The sequence below is a fragment of the Ixodes scapularis genome, unplaced genomic scaffold (assembly GCF_016920785.2).
Source record: "Ixodes scapularis isolate PalLabHiFi unplaced genomic scaffold, ASM1692078v2 ptg001946l_1___fragment_3__unscaffolded, whole genome shotgun sequence".
Lineage (NCBI taxonomy): Eukaryota > Metazoa > Arthropoda > Arachnida > Ixodida > Ixodidae > Ixodes > Ixodes scapularis.
The window spans coordinates 1,798,585-1,814,563 of record NW_024610214.1 but is presented as its reverse complement, the minus strand read 5'-3'; the positions used below and the strand labels follow the sequence as shown (position 1 = coordinate 1,814,563).

The 15,979-nt window shown below is 42.5% G+C and overlaps 1 protein-coding gene across 1 annotated transcript in view; it reads right to left on the bottom strand.

Annotated features, from left to right (window-relative positions):
* The window catches only part of LOC115327728 (neprilysin-4-like), a 148,116-nt gene that overhangs the window by 57,714 nt on the left and 74,423 nt on the right, over positions 1-15,979 (bottom strand). The window lies entirely within an intron of this gene.

Below are 15,979 nucleotides of genomic sequence, written 5' to 3'. Positions count from 1 at the left end.
TTCGTGCCGAGACATTCAAGATGCTGAATAGCTTCTCGAATAAAGCGTATCAGGAGCTAGTAAAGAAACTAAAAGGAACACATAACATCTAACAAATTGAAATAATTCAAACGGGCGAAACTATTTTCGGCTTGTCAGGAAGGAAAACTAAAACCTTCCTTGCAGAGCTCTCACATTTTGTTAGCACCTGTTCGCCTGTCTTGATATTTCTGACCTTTAAATTTGCCTCAAATGACCTTGCATTGAATGACCTTGAATTTGCATTCTTCTATTTTTGCAATGCTGTTGCACAGAAAGTGTTTTTGTATAATTTATTTTCTTTCCCTTTTTGTGAACACCATTCGATATATTTCGTCCATTGACCCTAGTACAAACTTGTGTAGAAGTCACGTGTTTTAGACTATTCGACTATTCCGTGAAAATATTTATAATTCTTATGTTTTAGTTTTTCTATGCTACTGAATATTGATCAATTGGTTGTTTTTATTTTGATTAGGTTTGACTATTGAATGTATTTGAATTTTTCGTATAATGTGTCTTTTTTCCGTCTTTATGTGGCCCGCTGAACAACCAGAAGGGGCGAATCCTTGTCAGGCACTTGTGCATATTGCCTTAGGCCCGTCTGCAGAAGAATTCGGAGACACAAATATAAATGAAAAAGAAATAAGAATAAATCGGTCAAATACTTCATACCAGTGCTTCGAACAATCATCACCAACTGCGAGTATGCACCTGAAGCCGATGCCCAATGCTGCACACTTTTGAAAGCATACATCGCCAGTTTCCGTGACACAGGCGTCCGTGCTCGCATGGCGCTCGAGAGTCCAGACGGGTCTCACTCTTGACGGTGCACTCCACCTGGCCGAGTCCTACCCAAAAGCCGAAGCGGAGTCACAACGCCTAGACGGAGGAGACCACTCTGCGCTGCTCGTCGAATAGGTGAAGCAGTTTACTTCTGGACAGTGTTGGGTAAAGTACATCTAAAAGGTACTTCAAGTAAAGTACAAAGTAAATGAGACGTGGTATGCTTCAAGTAAAGTAGTAAGTACACTGGATGCGATGTACTTGGAACTAAAGCACAATAAATACAATGTACTTTCAATGTACAAATATTTTAACACAATCTTTCATGATGCCCTTTCATTTCCCTAAACAGTGATTTTTTAAATGGTATGCATCGCTCAAGGGTAATCAGAGGTGCATGACCTATTTTCAAAACGGCTGCGAATATTTGGTAAAGTCAAGTGGCCACAGAGTAATTTTTTTCAGGAGCTTAGCCAAATTGAGAAGTTCCTCTTCTGAAGTTGGCGCCGCTTGCGCAGGATTGTTGCACCCAAGGTGGTTACACTAGGAGAGAGCATGACGTCCGCCCCCTAGCCTTTGCAAGCAATTTTCTCATAGAGGAGTGTACTCGCAAGCAAACGGTTATATTTAATCATAATGCGACACCTGAGATTGGGGTGCGAAAAAATTAAGGAACTTTCAGGTCGAAGAGAAAGACAAACAAGATTGTCTTTAAACATTGTTACGTTCTCCATCTGTTGTATTTTTCTTTGACTTGGAAGTTTAACATTTCCGCACCACAGTTTCACGCGCTTCATTGTGATTAATTTTGTTTACCTGATATTTTACACCTCCTTGCTTGCGCTGACCGACCGAAAAGTAGCGAGGTAGAAAAGCTACGGGAAGGCCGCCCCAGAACAAAGGGAGCGATGCGTAGTCTGCTCACGTTTCTGCTGAGGGTAGAATATCCCTCCCTGTATTTCTTCGAAGTTCACAAAACATCATTTTGTGATACAAATTTAACAAAAACATATTTAGATAATGTACTTTGAAGTCTGGAATTGTTCTTCCCCCAGAAAGTAAAAGAAAAAAAAATACTTTAAGTAAAGTACACGTGCATACTCCGAGAATGTACTTCAAGTAAAGTACAAGTTTCCTAAACCAACTTGAAGTAGTACTTTAAGTACAATGTACTTGAGGTACTTCCCAACACTGCTTCTGCACCACTCAAGTGTATCCCATGCCACAATACCAACCACTCGGAATGCGCCTGACGCTTCCGAGATGAGTTATGCATCAGGTCATGATGTTTCAACCCTCAGAGTGTCTATGGAACTTGAAGACAAATTAAAAAGAACAGCATGAAGGTGACACAAGCGTCTGAAGCTCAGCTAATAAAATTTATTTCATGCAACGTTTCATATCCTTCTCCAAAGTCGTCCAGAACGTAGAAAGAAAAGAACACACCATTTTGTTTTCAATTTCACTGAACTTTAAGTCAGGTTTTACGATGTAGACGACCTTGGGAGAAGGTTATAAACAGACTTGTACGTAATCCGTTACAAGTAACGAAATTACTTGTAATCCCTTACATTTATCGGTAATTTAGTAACGGAATACTTACATATTTTGTAGAGTAGTTTTAAAGTAATTCGCTTACATTTTTTACGTAACGGATTCCTTGTAATCCGTTACATTGTTTTTCAAGACCAGCCCCCTTCCCTCCCCCTTCACCCTTCTAAAGAAAAAGATCGTTTTCATTTGGATAAAGTTGAGCGCAGTGACACTGTCACGCGAATTGACTAGCGCAAAGGGAGGCTTGGCACTCTTCAGTTCCGCAAAGCCTTTTTTTTGCAACACCAAGCCCCTGAATTTATTTTTTAGACCCTATAAACACTGTCAAAAGATCCGAATAAACATTTCTACAAAAAAAAAGGGGGGGGGGGGGGCAAGTTATGTCCGCTTTTTTTAGTGTCTTTGTTTTTGCTTGGCGATCGAAGGCGGGGGGGGGGGGAGGGGGAAGGGGGAAGGAACATACCAAGTGGTTGTATGTCTCATTGAGAAATTCAAGGCGGTAACAATGTCCTTCTAGGTTATAGTGACTAGAACCATTTTCATAATGTCACAGCACGAGACAACGCTCCATCTATCCTAAAATCCATTAAAAGAGATGTGATAATATGTGAAGGTGTTATTGCCACAAACATCCTCGTTCGCCGATGGCCACTTATCATCTTCTCATAGAAAACAGGATGCATTTTGTTCTGCTTCTTTCACCTTATTAAACCCTGTTTTAAAAGCTACTTCCTTTTTTTTGTAGTCCAATTTCTAGGGTTGGCCCACTTTATTTGTAAATTCTAGCCAGGTCATCTGCATCTGAGTTACCCTTTTTGTGAGTCAGCTTTTTGCGAGCACTTTGAAAATGGTAATCGTCTTCCTTTTTTCCTCTTCCTGTTTTTACCCCAGCAGGACGCATCTTATCTCAAGCTTATCTTTTCACAAGTAAAGCATTATGGTGGCTGACGTAGACTTGATATTCTGGGCCTGAGGATAGCGTGAATCTCTTGAGGGGGGCCATGCACGGCTTACTTAGTTCTCGGACCTTGGCTGCCCGTGGCATCAGCGTACGTTTATCTGGAGAACACCGGAGTAAACTGCAGTCGGTCCGTGCTCCGTGCGTTTTTGAACGGCACCAAGAAAGGTGCACATGGCAAACTTGCGTTTACATTTCCTTGTTTTAACCAACGTTCTAATTATTGTTGTTATGACTGTCCTGTTTTTTTCTCTTTGTTTTTTTTTTTCTCTCGATTACTTACATTTAAACATTGGAGACTTTGTCTTATTCACCTACGTCTTAACCGAGGCTCGACCTGTTCCGAACCAAAGGAAGAATATCGAGCCAAACCTTATTTATTATTTAATTATTACCTTACTGTTACCAACTCTAACAAAAACTCTCGAATATCCTGCAACGGCTGCAACGACGAAACTTTGCTCTATCTTCGAGGTAAATAGTACTTCCATTGCTTCGCTGAGAAAGCTCAATGCAGAGCATGAAGCATTCGTGAGGAACAATATGGCATCCCCATCTAGTGCCTCAGTTCAAATGGTGTCCAGCGTAGCAGTCGACATATTGAGTAAGAAATAACGCAAAATGTCTGACGAGACTTTCGAGAGTCAGCTGTTGCTGAAAATACTTAAGATCAATAAATCGAACAGGTGGCAACAATAACAACTTGAATAACCTTCTTCCCTTTGTTTCTCAATTGAGGAAAATAATGTTGAAAGTAACGCCACTAAAGTAACGGATTACTTTTGAGCGTAACGGTCACTTACTTTTATGGGAGGGTAATTGTAAATGTAATAAATTATCTTTTAGCCTTGAGTAATTGTAAATGTAATTCCTTACTATTTTTCAGTAACGTGTACAAGTCTGGTTATAAAAGCCTTGTTTTAAATAAATTTTGTTACATGAGTTTGAGTCGTTTGTCATCCCTTTCTTTGGTTTATTCTAAGTTACTTCCAAGTTTCCTCTCGGTCTCGTTGTTTAAAAAATAATGATTAATACGCACGAGCTCGCCTGCACGTTGAGCATTTGTTCATGAGTCATGCAATGGCCGTGTTAAAGGGTAACTGCCAAGTAAAGAAAACTTTTTTTTAAACAGCCTAAATGGGACAAGCATGTCACAAAACAAATCTTCCGCGAATAATTTTTTAGCTATATTTACGTTATAGGACGTAGCTTAGTCGGAGTAAGAACCTCTTCACATTTCAAACTCCCGCTTTTTTGACCCGCGCGGAGAAGTACGCCCCGCCCCTAGCTCTTGGATTTGCTCTAGGGTTGACTTGGCTGCGGAGTTGAACGACTTACGCAGCGCCTCGAATTCCGGTGATTCTTCTCAAAGACACGCCGCGGGGGGGGGGGGGGGGGGGGGGGGGGGTGAGGGGATGCCGACGTACTCTGGAAGCTAGAGCGAGTTTCCGTTCGTAGTTTTTCTTTGGTCGGAGAAAATCTGGTAACAACGTACGTTGAACATGGCGCCGGTGTTCTTTTGGATTGACGGAAATCGAGAAGCTCTCCGGTTTACGAGCATATATAGCGAAGTCTTGACCATAGAAGTTCCCCTGTGATGTTCCCGAAAGACGGAAAGTATCATTCGTAATCGTCGTGTGTGCTTTAAAAGCGAAGGGCGTCACAGGGTCCAACGTTCACGACAGCGCTGCTTTGACTTCGGCGATCTCGCTGTGTTTTGTACAACACTTCGATGCGACAAAGAACTGAAACGTTCATGGTGTGTAGTGCGGAGCTTGGAAGTAGAAACCCACACTAATACGGAGCGCCAAGTGGTTGTTGTGGGGTTGAGGCTCAACGTGTTCACACTTGGTTCAGTCCCGTCGTCGTCAGCTGATTCGGTCCAGCTGGTCCGGTAGGACGCAGCGGGCGTCTTTAAAAGTAAATCTTTTTTCGTTCCGTTTTAAAATGTGAAAGATTTCCGGCGCATACCGTTAGTAAAAAGCTACCGGTGTTTTCAGAAAAAATTACATCATTTTAAATGAACAATGGACTCCAGATTGTTGTCCTAATTCTGCCTTTTTTATGCTTTGTGTTGTTGGACTGCGTTTGCACAGCGACGTGTTTGCACCGCGACGCACAACGCTCAAATAGATGATTCGGTTCTGCAAACGACCGGTTATACAGAATTTGAGGGAAACATAAGTCACCGCCGATATTTTTCTGTAAATCTCTTGCGAGGTTTTTGCGGTCATCATGCGGTGTGAATAAATTTGGGCAAGATTTCCTACCTGCGCACAGATGCATGAACTGAGACCAGTTTTTGCATAGTGAACTTAGTGCTTCTTTTTTAAATTGGGTAGACGTGTTGGTGCATTTATTATGGCACAATCACTTCAGAGTTCAGAAATTCGGGAGGGCGAGCAAGCTTTCCCAACTTTATCTCTTTTCTCTCTAGCACTGCCGATAGTTCCAGGTTGCAATTTCAGTAGACATATTGTCACGGGTGTGACAATATGTCTACTAGCAGCTACAACTGCTCTAAAGCAGGTAAAAGACTCAGAATTCAGGACGCTGCGGACTCCTTGTTTTGCGTTTTTCGCAAGGTGACTGAGAAAATGCTTTTGCGAGTAATGCGGAATATGCAAACAATTTTGTTATGCTCGTCGTTTGCGTCTGTCCACCAAAATGAATAAGATGATCTACAAAGGTGCTATCACAAGCCAAGCGGGCATGGAAACAGCTTAGGAATGCATCGTTCTAACGCTGTGTGCATCCTTGTGCAGATACTGGCATCGCTGTTCTTCCTGCGGCTTTGGTCACCGTTACTTCAACCAGTCATCGCCACCCAGTCAGCAAATAGTCAAGTGTTGCTTGGCCTTCCGGACAACATTGTCGGCGGGCCCTTCGGTGCTCCCGCAGATTGGCCGCAACCGCAGCGTGTCTTCACTCCGTTCGAGAGGGTTTCCGCATCAACGTCGACATCGTCACTCACCGATGTCCTGGCTTTAAAACCGCGGAGCGCCCTTGGATGCTTCAGTGCGCATGGAAACAGCTTAGGAATGCATCGTTCTAACGCTGTGTGCATCCTTGTGCAGGTTGGTTCTGTTCCTTGATTACGCGCTAAGAAAACTAACAACCATTGCCTTTTGCTGTTTGCGTGCTCAAATGTTTTTCTCGCATTACTTCTAGAGTGTGTTGACGTTTTGAGGTCACTGTTATTACTCTCTGGCGACGAAGAGCTTAACCCCAGCGCCATGACTCTAGCTCAAGCGACGCAACTAGCTGATATATGGAAGCAGCTGCAAGACATTAATACTCGTGCCATAAAGTAATAGGAGGGGCAGAGCAGTTTAATAAAAACCATGGAAGAAATAAAAAAAAAGCAATCCATTAAAGCAAACATTAACGAATTGGGAAGTCGACTCGTCCTTGCTGAAAGTAAGGTTTGTGCGCTTGAAATAGTCGACCACGACCTTCAAGAGATGCAGGGCGTCACTGAGGCTTTGCAGAACGTTAACGTTAACTTACTCGAGCGTCTTAATGACCTGGAAGATCGTTCAAGACGTGAGAATCTCATTATTTATGGTCTTTCCTATGTTGCGTCAGAAACATGGGCGGAAAGTGAAACAAAAGTTCTCGAGCTTATTTACCGTTCCCTTCAACTCCAGGTTACCCCAGATTGCATTGAGCGCGCACACCGAATCGGCTCCTTTATTCCTAACAGAGGTTGCCCGCTAGTTATAAAGTTTTCTTCCTTTAAGGTCAAGGACAAGGTACTCTACTCGCGACTAAAATTAAAAGGAAGCACGACGTATGTCACCGAAGATTTTTCTCCCGCTACTCGAATTGCCAGAAAAAAACTAATCGAATTTGGTAAAGCTACGAATTGGCTATATCAGCTGCGGTATAACAAGCTGCATGTCAACAAAAAATGCTACATGTACAACGCGACTACTGATACGGTTTTTCGAGTTCGGTTACGCCCCCGATGTGCGCGCGATAGATAACACAGATTGTTCCAACTAACCTAACACCTGCATCATCATAACGAGTTACGAGGGGTGAGGGTCGTACTGATAAAGACAAACATTTGTCAGTACTTGTTTATAATATGAGGAGTCTGCTGCGTCATAGAGATGACTTGTGCTCTGCTGTAGACTTATCCACTGCTGATATTATGGTTTTAACCGAAACGTGGCTTTCCTCTTGTGTTAAAAATTCCGAAATATTTTGTTGTGAAAAAAGTTTCAAGGTTTATTGTTGCGACAGAGGTGAAAGGACAGGTGGCGGTGTGTTAATCCCAATTGCAAGTCATATTGAATAGTTTTGCGTGCGCCTGAGTAGCGAATTGGAAATAAGATGGGTTTGTTTGCATTTTAATCACCAGAAACTTATTTTGGGTGTATGCTATCGTCCGCCATTTAACAATCATTCCTTCGTTACCAGTCTTCATGACGCAATAAACTCATTAATAATACGCTTTCCTTCCGTTCTAATCATTCTTTTAGGTGACTTAAACTACCCAAATATAGTCTGGACTGGCTTGCATGCTTACCAACACCCATTTTCATCAGACGCGACTGACTTCATAAACTTGTGTAACGATTTCAGCTTGAGTCAATTGATGACTCTTCCTACTAGAATTACCCATACAACAGCCAACATATTGGATCTAATTTTAACAACGTCATCTTTAATATCTTCAATTAGCAACTTGCAGGGCATAAGTGATCATTCAATAATACATTTTGTCATCGATGTTCGTGTTAGAAATGCTCCAAAGATTCAGAAAAAAATACGCGACTATGCTAAAGGTAACTATGCTAAAGGTAACAATGAACTTTCTCTTTTTCTTGATGATTACTTGCCGCTCTTTTCGGAACGCTCAATTCAGGAAAATTGCGAGTTATTTAAAATCCAAGTTGTGCACCTTACTAGTATATATATACCTTTGCGCAATATTTCCGTTATCCCGCAATCACCATGGTTTAACAACACATTAAAAAGGCTTTCCAACAAGAAAAAACAAAAATTTCGAGGAGCTAAATTTTCAAGTGTTTATTCTAAATGGTCTGCATACCATATTGCTGCCAATAATTATAAAAGTGCTGTTGAAAATGCGAACGCTACTTATTTTAATGTAACCTTACCATCAATTTTAACAAGCAACCCAAAGCAGTTTTGGAATGTAATTAATCGAAATGAAAAATCGTCAAAATCATGGTTTAGTTGTTCTGGAAATGCTGTGCCTTTTAATTAGTGTGCCCTTGTTTTGAACTCCGCCTTTGTCGCTTAATTTTCAGACGTTAACGTGTCATCTTTACCTCCTTTTCAACATACTGGATTTGTTCATATGTACCCTATCGCTATTGATGCTTGTGGAATTGTTAAAGTAATCGATAATTTAAAAATATCGTGTTGTGCGGGAGTCGATGATAATAATTCAAAATGCCTAAAAAGCAGTGTGTCGAACCGAAAAGATACGGGTTCGGTTACGGTTCAGGTTCAGGTAAATTTATTTTGTTCCGGTTCAGTTCCGGTTCGATTAATTCGATCCGCGAACCGTTTCGCGAACCGGTTCGGGGCGCTGAACCGGTTTGCGAACCGGTTCAGAAATTATAAATGACAAATTGCAACATCAAAATAAATTACAAATAAAACATCGGAAAACAGCACATACGAAACGGGATACATCGTAGTGTAAGGCTCAAGGATTTCTACCAGAAATGGTTTCTTTATGTGCACTTAAAGGTTACCTCACCGACGTTTACGCATTCGGAATTCATCTAATTGGGTCCGACGCAGTAGCTGTAAAATCCACGACCTCCTTACAAACCCACTTACAAGTAGAACTCGCTAACTATCCCGCCACCTCGGCGTGTAAGCAATTGAAGGAACAGTGGGGAGAAAATACACCTTTCTTTATTTGAACTATTCAGTAACTCAAATTAGACCCTTAACGAAGTTTTAATTAAACAAGATACGGAATATGAAAAACACTTCACCGAACGCAACGCCAGAAGGACGTAATAGGATAAATATTAAAATAGAAGAGTTCGCTGTCTCACAAATATGTTAGCTTCTAAGTGCCTATACGAAGCCGGATGCATTATTATCAAACTCCACAGCCTTTTCTTTTCTCATTGCGATGGAAGCAAGCTTCAAGAACTTGCGCTTTCTAGAAACGTGTTATGAAATGAGCACACAGCAGCATTTAGGATTTACGAGATTGTAGAAAAATAAAATCCCGTGACGCGATTTTTTTTTGCACAGCCTTCCAATTTTCTTTTTTCCGTGCAAGCCGCGACCAACGCAATACTGGTTCCTATGTCAAGATTCATGGATGCAGCGTTTGTCAAGATTCATGGATGTAGCGTTTATATTCCTAAGACTGATTGAAAAAGAAAAATATGTAAGCGAGGGTGTGTGTCAGTTGACGGCACTTAAAAAACAAATGGCATTGATAGCACATTCATTGTCAACAGCGCGTGGCCGAACCGTTTTGACATGAGCCGGTAACCGTTATTTTTTTTTCGGTTCAGCTCCGGTTCGGGTTCATCGCGATAACAATATAACGGTTCGGGTTCGGGTTCAGTTCCGGAAAAAATACCGGTTCGGTTCCGGTTTTCGGTTCGGTTCGGTTCCGGTTCGACACCCTGCTAAAAGTACCAAAGAATATTCTTCTATAATACTTTCTATATATTTAATCAGTCTCTTAATTGTGGGTGTTTGCCGGATGACTGGAAGGTGGGAAAGGTGGTGCCGATACACAAAACGGGTGATCAACATTCTCCTTCTAATTACCGCCCCATATCGCTAACAAGCATCCCATGGAAAATTCTTGAGCACGTCATTTTTTCACATTAAGTAAACCTCTTGGAGTTTAACAACTTCTTTTCTACCGCCCGACACGGTTTTCGTGAGTCATTTTCGTGTGAAACCCAGCTACTAACCTTCACTAACGACCTTTACCTTATTCTTGATCGAAGTTCCCAAGCTGACTGCATATTCCTCGATTTCGCTAAAGCATTTGATAAGGTATCACATAATCTACAACTTCATAAACTAAGAAAACTCAGTATTGATTCCGGTACATTATCTTGGATTCACGCCTTCCTAACTAACCGATCTCAGTTTGTATTTGCGAATGACACGTCTTCTCCTTCAGCTTCTGTGACGTCCGGGGTGCCGCAGGGGTCTGTACTGGGTCCTCTTCTTTTCCTTATATATGTCAATACTTACCCTCCTGTGTTTCATCTTCAATTAGCTTGTTTGCTGACGACTGTGTTATATATCGTGAAGTGACTAAGAAATCCGATGTTTCTTCTCTTCAGTGTGACCTTCACCGTGTATCTGAATGGTGTGACCTATGGCGTATGCAGCTTAACACTAACAAATGTAAGGTAATGAGGGTTTCTTGGCTTAACAGTGACGTCTCTTGTTATTACCTGAACCACACTCCTTTACAACAAGTAACAACCTACAAATATTTGGGAGTTCATATTTCATCCAATCTGTCCTGCGAAACCCATATTCAATACGTAACAAGAAACGCCGAATCGTATGCTGGGCTTCATAAAACGAAATTTTTCAGCAGCCCTCTTTATCACTTAAACTACTTCTTTACAAAACGCTTGTTGGCACCAAACTAGAATATGCCTCTTCAATTTGGGACCCCGGTACTGACGTATTTACATCTGCAGTTGAAGCAATTCAAAATAGATCCGCCCAATTCATACTTCCTAATTATCACCGCACTGCCAGCGCAACATCCATGAAATCAAGTTTGAACCTGCGTAAGCTTGCATCGCGTAGAGAAGTTTTCCGTTTGTGCCTGTTTCACAAAATATATACAACCACAATCATACTTTGCGTGGCAAGTTATTAGCATCTCCTTTGTACATATCACACCGTCTTGATCACCGACACAAGATGGGCGTACCTTCATGTAACACTACTACTTTTCACAATTCATTCATACCCCGAATTACAGTGTTGTGGAACCACCTTCCAGCGTCTGTGGTATCAATATCTGACAGCGTTGCTTTCAAAAATTGCCTTAACAATGTTCACATTTCAGCGTTTCACTAATATCTACATATTGTTTTGTGTTCATAGGTTGCTATTTATTGTATGTTGTTGAATTCTATTGATGTAACCGCCTCCCCTCTATAGTGCCTTCGGGCTCTGAGGGAACTTTTAAATAAATAAATAAAATAAATAAGATTTACGATAACATTACACATTCAATTCAGACAACTGAACGTAAGGTGGCTCGGAAGCCGAAAAAAAAAATCTGTTGTCTAACACAAAATATGGACGTCCGAAGGGTTCTGCGGATAGCTGTTACGTAACAACAAGGCGCAGGTTTTTTACGTAACAGCTGTGTCTCAGTCGTAGACGTTCGGTGCACCCCTTGCGAATCTCGAAGGCGTCTGGAGCGGAATGACGAGAACATACCGGGACACGTTTGTCGCTACGCTAACGCCCGGCTACCCTCAAGCCAAATAGCATTCAGATTGTCATCTTTCGGGGCGACATGGCTGCTAGAAGACCCGCTCTCGCTATCACTCCACTAGCAGCACTTTACACAGCAACGGCGCCGTTTTAGAGGAATTAACATCTCCAAAACGACAACACTTGCACGCGCAAGCAAAAAAAAAAAAAAAAAAAAGAAAGCAAAGAAGAACGAAAGTAAATAACAGCGCTCTGAAAGGCGAAACCCCGCGTCGCTTCCGATCACTAACATCTGCGACTGCTGCTAAACACACACTACTTCACTTCGGGAAAACTCTTTCATGCACCTGGGTAACCACAAAACACTGATCACTTCGGCGAAACGACTAGTCGAGATAGACGAGACAGGCGGAAGCAAAGACTTCGGCGGCCATGAAAGAATGGCGAAGCTTTTGTTTGTTATGATATGAATCCAAGAGGGAGTGATCGTCTTGTAAACCTTATGTAAAGAACAGTAACTCTTATTACATGGGTCAATCTTTAAAAGTGAAAATATGCCACTCAAAAAGAAATTTCAGCATATCACAAAAGTTTAACAACCAAGATCTAAGCTGTCAATTATTCTTTAGCCATTGAGAAGAGTTGCTATCGCACGTCGCTCCGTTACGTATAGCAGCCAGTCCGTGACCTATAGCAGCCACTCCGTTACGTAAATACCAACTTTGTGGTGCGCGATTCAAAACAGTCAAAATAGCCACAAACTAAAATCAGTCTCTCGCAATAAATATTGCTGTAATTTTTTTTCGCAGATACATTGTTTTGAGATATGCCTGTCCCAATTCGGCTGTTTAAAAACACTTTTTTGTTTGCAGTTACCTTTTAAACGAAGCCACATTGCAAAGGTATGCCGATGAAGGGACTTTCGGGACACAGCTGGCAAACAAAAGGAGAAGGTGAAAATGATCAACAATGTTTTCGACACTCAAAACCTTAAGGAGAATTTGTCACCTGCAGTATGCAAGGAACACTCGTGAAATTGCAGGTTGAAAAAGGTACAAAGCTGAAACTTCTTGACACGGAGTCATAGCAACTGATTGGACGTCCCACCCAACAAAAATGTGATGATAATGTCTTCTGCTTCAATCGGGAAAATATTACGCATCGGCAACACCCTGAACAGCTCGAAACATTGGTAATTGTTATGCGATAAATCAACCTGCTTGCAAAGACTTGGACCGACAAGCTGAAGCTCGGCCTCAACAAAATGTTTGTGTGATCTGTGAAACTGGAAGATGAAACCTCGCTCCAGAGAATGCTGGCAAGGTTTCCGAGCTTGTTCACTGGTGCCTTGGGTTGTTGCACTTAAGTCAAAGTTGATCTTGGTTCAAGCCTGACGGAAACCCAAGGTTCTTCAAACATCGCCTAATCACGTTCGCTACGCAAGAAACGGTAAAAGGATACTTGTACAAGCAGGTCAAGAATAGAGTTCCTTCACCCGTGAACTTCTAGTGGCAACTCCGATTCTTGTTATTCCAAAGTCGGATGGATCAGTTCGGCTATACGGTGACATCAGTGTTACCGTGAACTCGCAGCTCGACATTGCCCAGCTCCCACTGCTACATCGACAAGAACTCTTCGCCAAACTCCACGGCGGCAATAAATTAAAAAAAAAAAAAAAAACTGGATTTGTGAGAGGTGTACTTTCAGTTGGAGCTCGACTGGGACGTAAGCACAGCACTATACATAAAAACTCACAAAGGCCTATTAAAATTCAACAGGATGCCTTTTGGGGTAGCATCCGCCCCAGCAGTTTTCTGGCACATAATGAACCAGGTAACTGTTGCACTGGGCGGTGTCGCTTGCTGCCTCGGTGACATCATAGTGACCGGAAAGAACAGTGGTCAGCATTTACGGAACCTAGAACGGGTTCCCCAGCATCTCCTACATTACGGTTTCATTATCAAGAAAGAAAATTGCGCCTTACTCCAAGAAAAGTTCGAATACGTCGAGCAAGTCACATCTGACAGCGCTTTACAGCTTCAAGGAAAACGATGTCGTCAAATCTACATATTCCCGAGCCCAAGAGCATCAGAATGCTACGATCACTGTTCGGCAAGGTGCAGTACACTATTAGCAAAAATAACACGCCCAGACGTGTAAACCGTTGTCCCATAGCGGACATCCCAAAACGTGTTAGTTTTACACGCAGCCATGTGTGTTATTCGTCTACACATGAGGCGCCGTGTAAACTTTGGCAGATACACCGTGTAGGCCTTCCGCGAAACACGGCGGAGTGTGTTTTTCTATAAAACATGGCGGCCAGCAGCCGAACACAGGCGATGGACGAGCTTAGCGAGCCGCGCGCCTTTCCGCCGAATTGAAAGCACACATGACGCGTTTGTTCTCGTTCGATGTCTTTTCTACACAGTAAACAGTCTCCAAGCGGCGGACGTAGCTACGTGCAAAGGGACGTACGTGCGTCGTCGGCGGTCATCGGCCTCGCTATAGCTACGAGGGAACCGATAGACAGAAAAACGATGCCAAACTTACGTCGATAAGTAACTCAAGCAAACTATTTGGAATCGGGCGGTAACTTGCGCCGCCGAGCGAGATTTCTAGCAGCCTATATAAAAAAACGAGCCTGTTAATACGCTGCGAACGATCACGAGTAGACAGCAGCCCAGCATACACCTCTCACAACACGAGTACCACGTATTACACTGCACCTACACATACACAAACACAACAACTACACTACGCCCGACACTTTCTACTCAACACGCTTTTCTAACCGCGGTGTACATAAGCTTGACATGTGCGAGTGAGCTCTTTGGTCGCTGAACGTTACAGATTTATAGAAGAAGACGCAAAACACGGCGCAGGGACAGCCGTATGTAAGATCTGTTTGAATTTAAAAAGTATGTAGCCAAAATCTTTAATGTTAGTCCCTTGCGGAAAATAACGTTGCATTAAGAATAAATCTTAAAACGGCCATTAAAAAATTTAAAATTTTGTTATTTTCATGATCGACCAGTGGTATTAGCAGTCCGACTAGCTTGAATCAAATAAAATAACAAATTATTGGGATTTTATCATTATCTATTTAATAACAAATGGAAATAATCTTTGCGCAAAGCAGTTTTTATATATTCTTGTGAAGGACATCCGCCCAACATTTCACTTCCTCTAGTTGCAGTACGGGAGCAGACGCCTTCACTTTTGGGGCGTTTTGATGCAGTTTGTTGTCGACTGTCGTGTCAGTGTCGAGTGGAGCGGTGGGCTTGGGAGTTTGTGACCGGTGTTAATCGTAATCACTAATGTAACGCTGATGCATTTTTTTTGTGTTTTTTTAGCGTTAATACTCCAAACTTTGAAGATTTACGGTCTCGTGGCACTGCATTATGCTGAATCGCGAGCTCTTTCTCTGTTGACGTCGTCTTCCTGGTACCCCTCGTAGATATTGCAAGCGTCTAAACAGCCTGCACCATCTCGCCTACGTCCCCGGTAACGCCCTCGATCTGTTGAATCTTATTGCTTCCGTCATTTTTGAGTACGCAAGTCAGTTGTCTCGCTGTTCTGGTTTCGGTTATTAAGGAAGGCGAAACGCTCGCAGCCCCAGCCCTCAGTACACGTTGCAGATCTTCCACACATTGATACCGGATAACTAGATGCACGAGGATTTACATTTACTTCAAAGGTCACTCTCGCCGCTTCCCCACTGTCAAGCAGCAGGATCAGCTGGCGACAAGCCGCGGATGAAAGGCTTGAGCATCAACAGCCCAAGTGCACTTGGTGCCGTTGTGGGTGATGCGGGTTTCTGTCAACCGGTAGGGCAGCACAAACCGTGACCGTTCCAGCTCTTCGTCATGACACGGCGTTGCAGAGAGCAGGGTAAAATACAACTACACGGACCACAGAAGCAAACGCACTGTTATTGTAAATCTTGGCTTGTGATTGCGCCTTTGTCGATCGTCTTATTCATTTTGCAGAAAAGACGCGAAGGACTGGCATAACAAAATCGTTTGCATATTCCACATACCTCGCAAAAGCATTTACACAGTCACCTTGCGAAAAGCGCAAAACACGGAGTCCGCACGGTCATGACTTCCCCTGTCTTTTACCTGCTTTAGTGCAGTTTGTACCTGCTCGTAGGCATGCCTACTGAAACTGAAACTTGAAACTATTGGCAGCGCCAGAGAGAAAAGAGACAAAGTTGGGAAAACT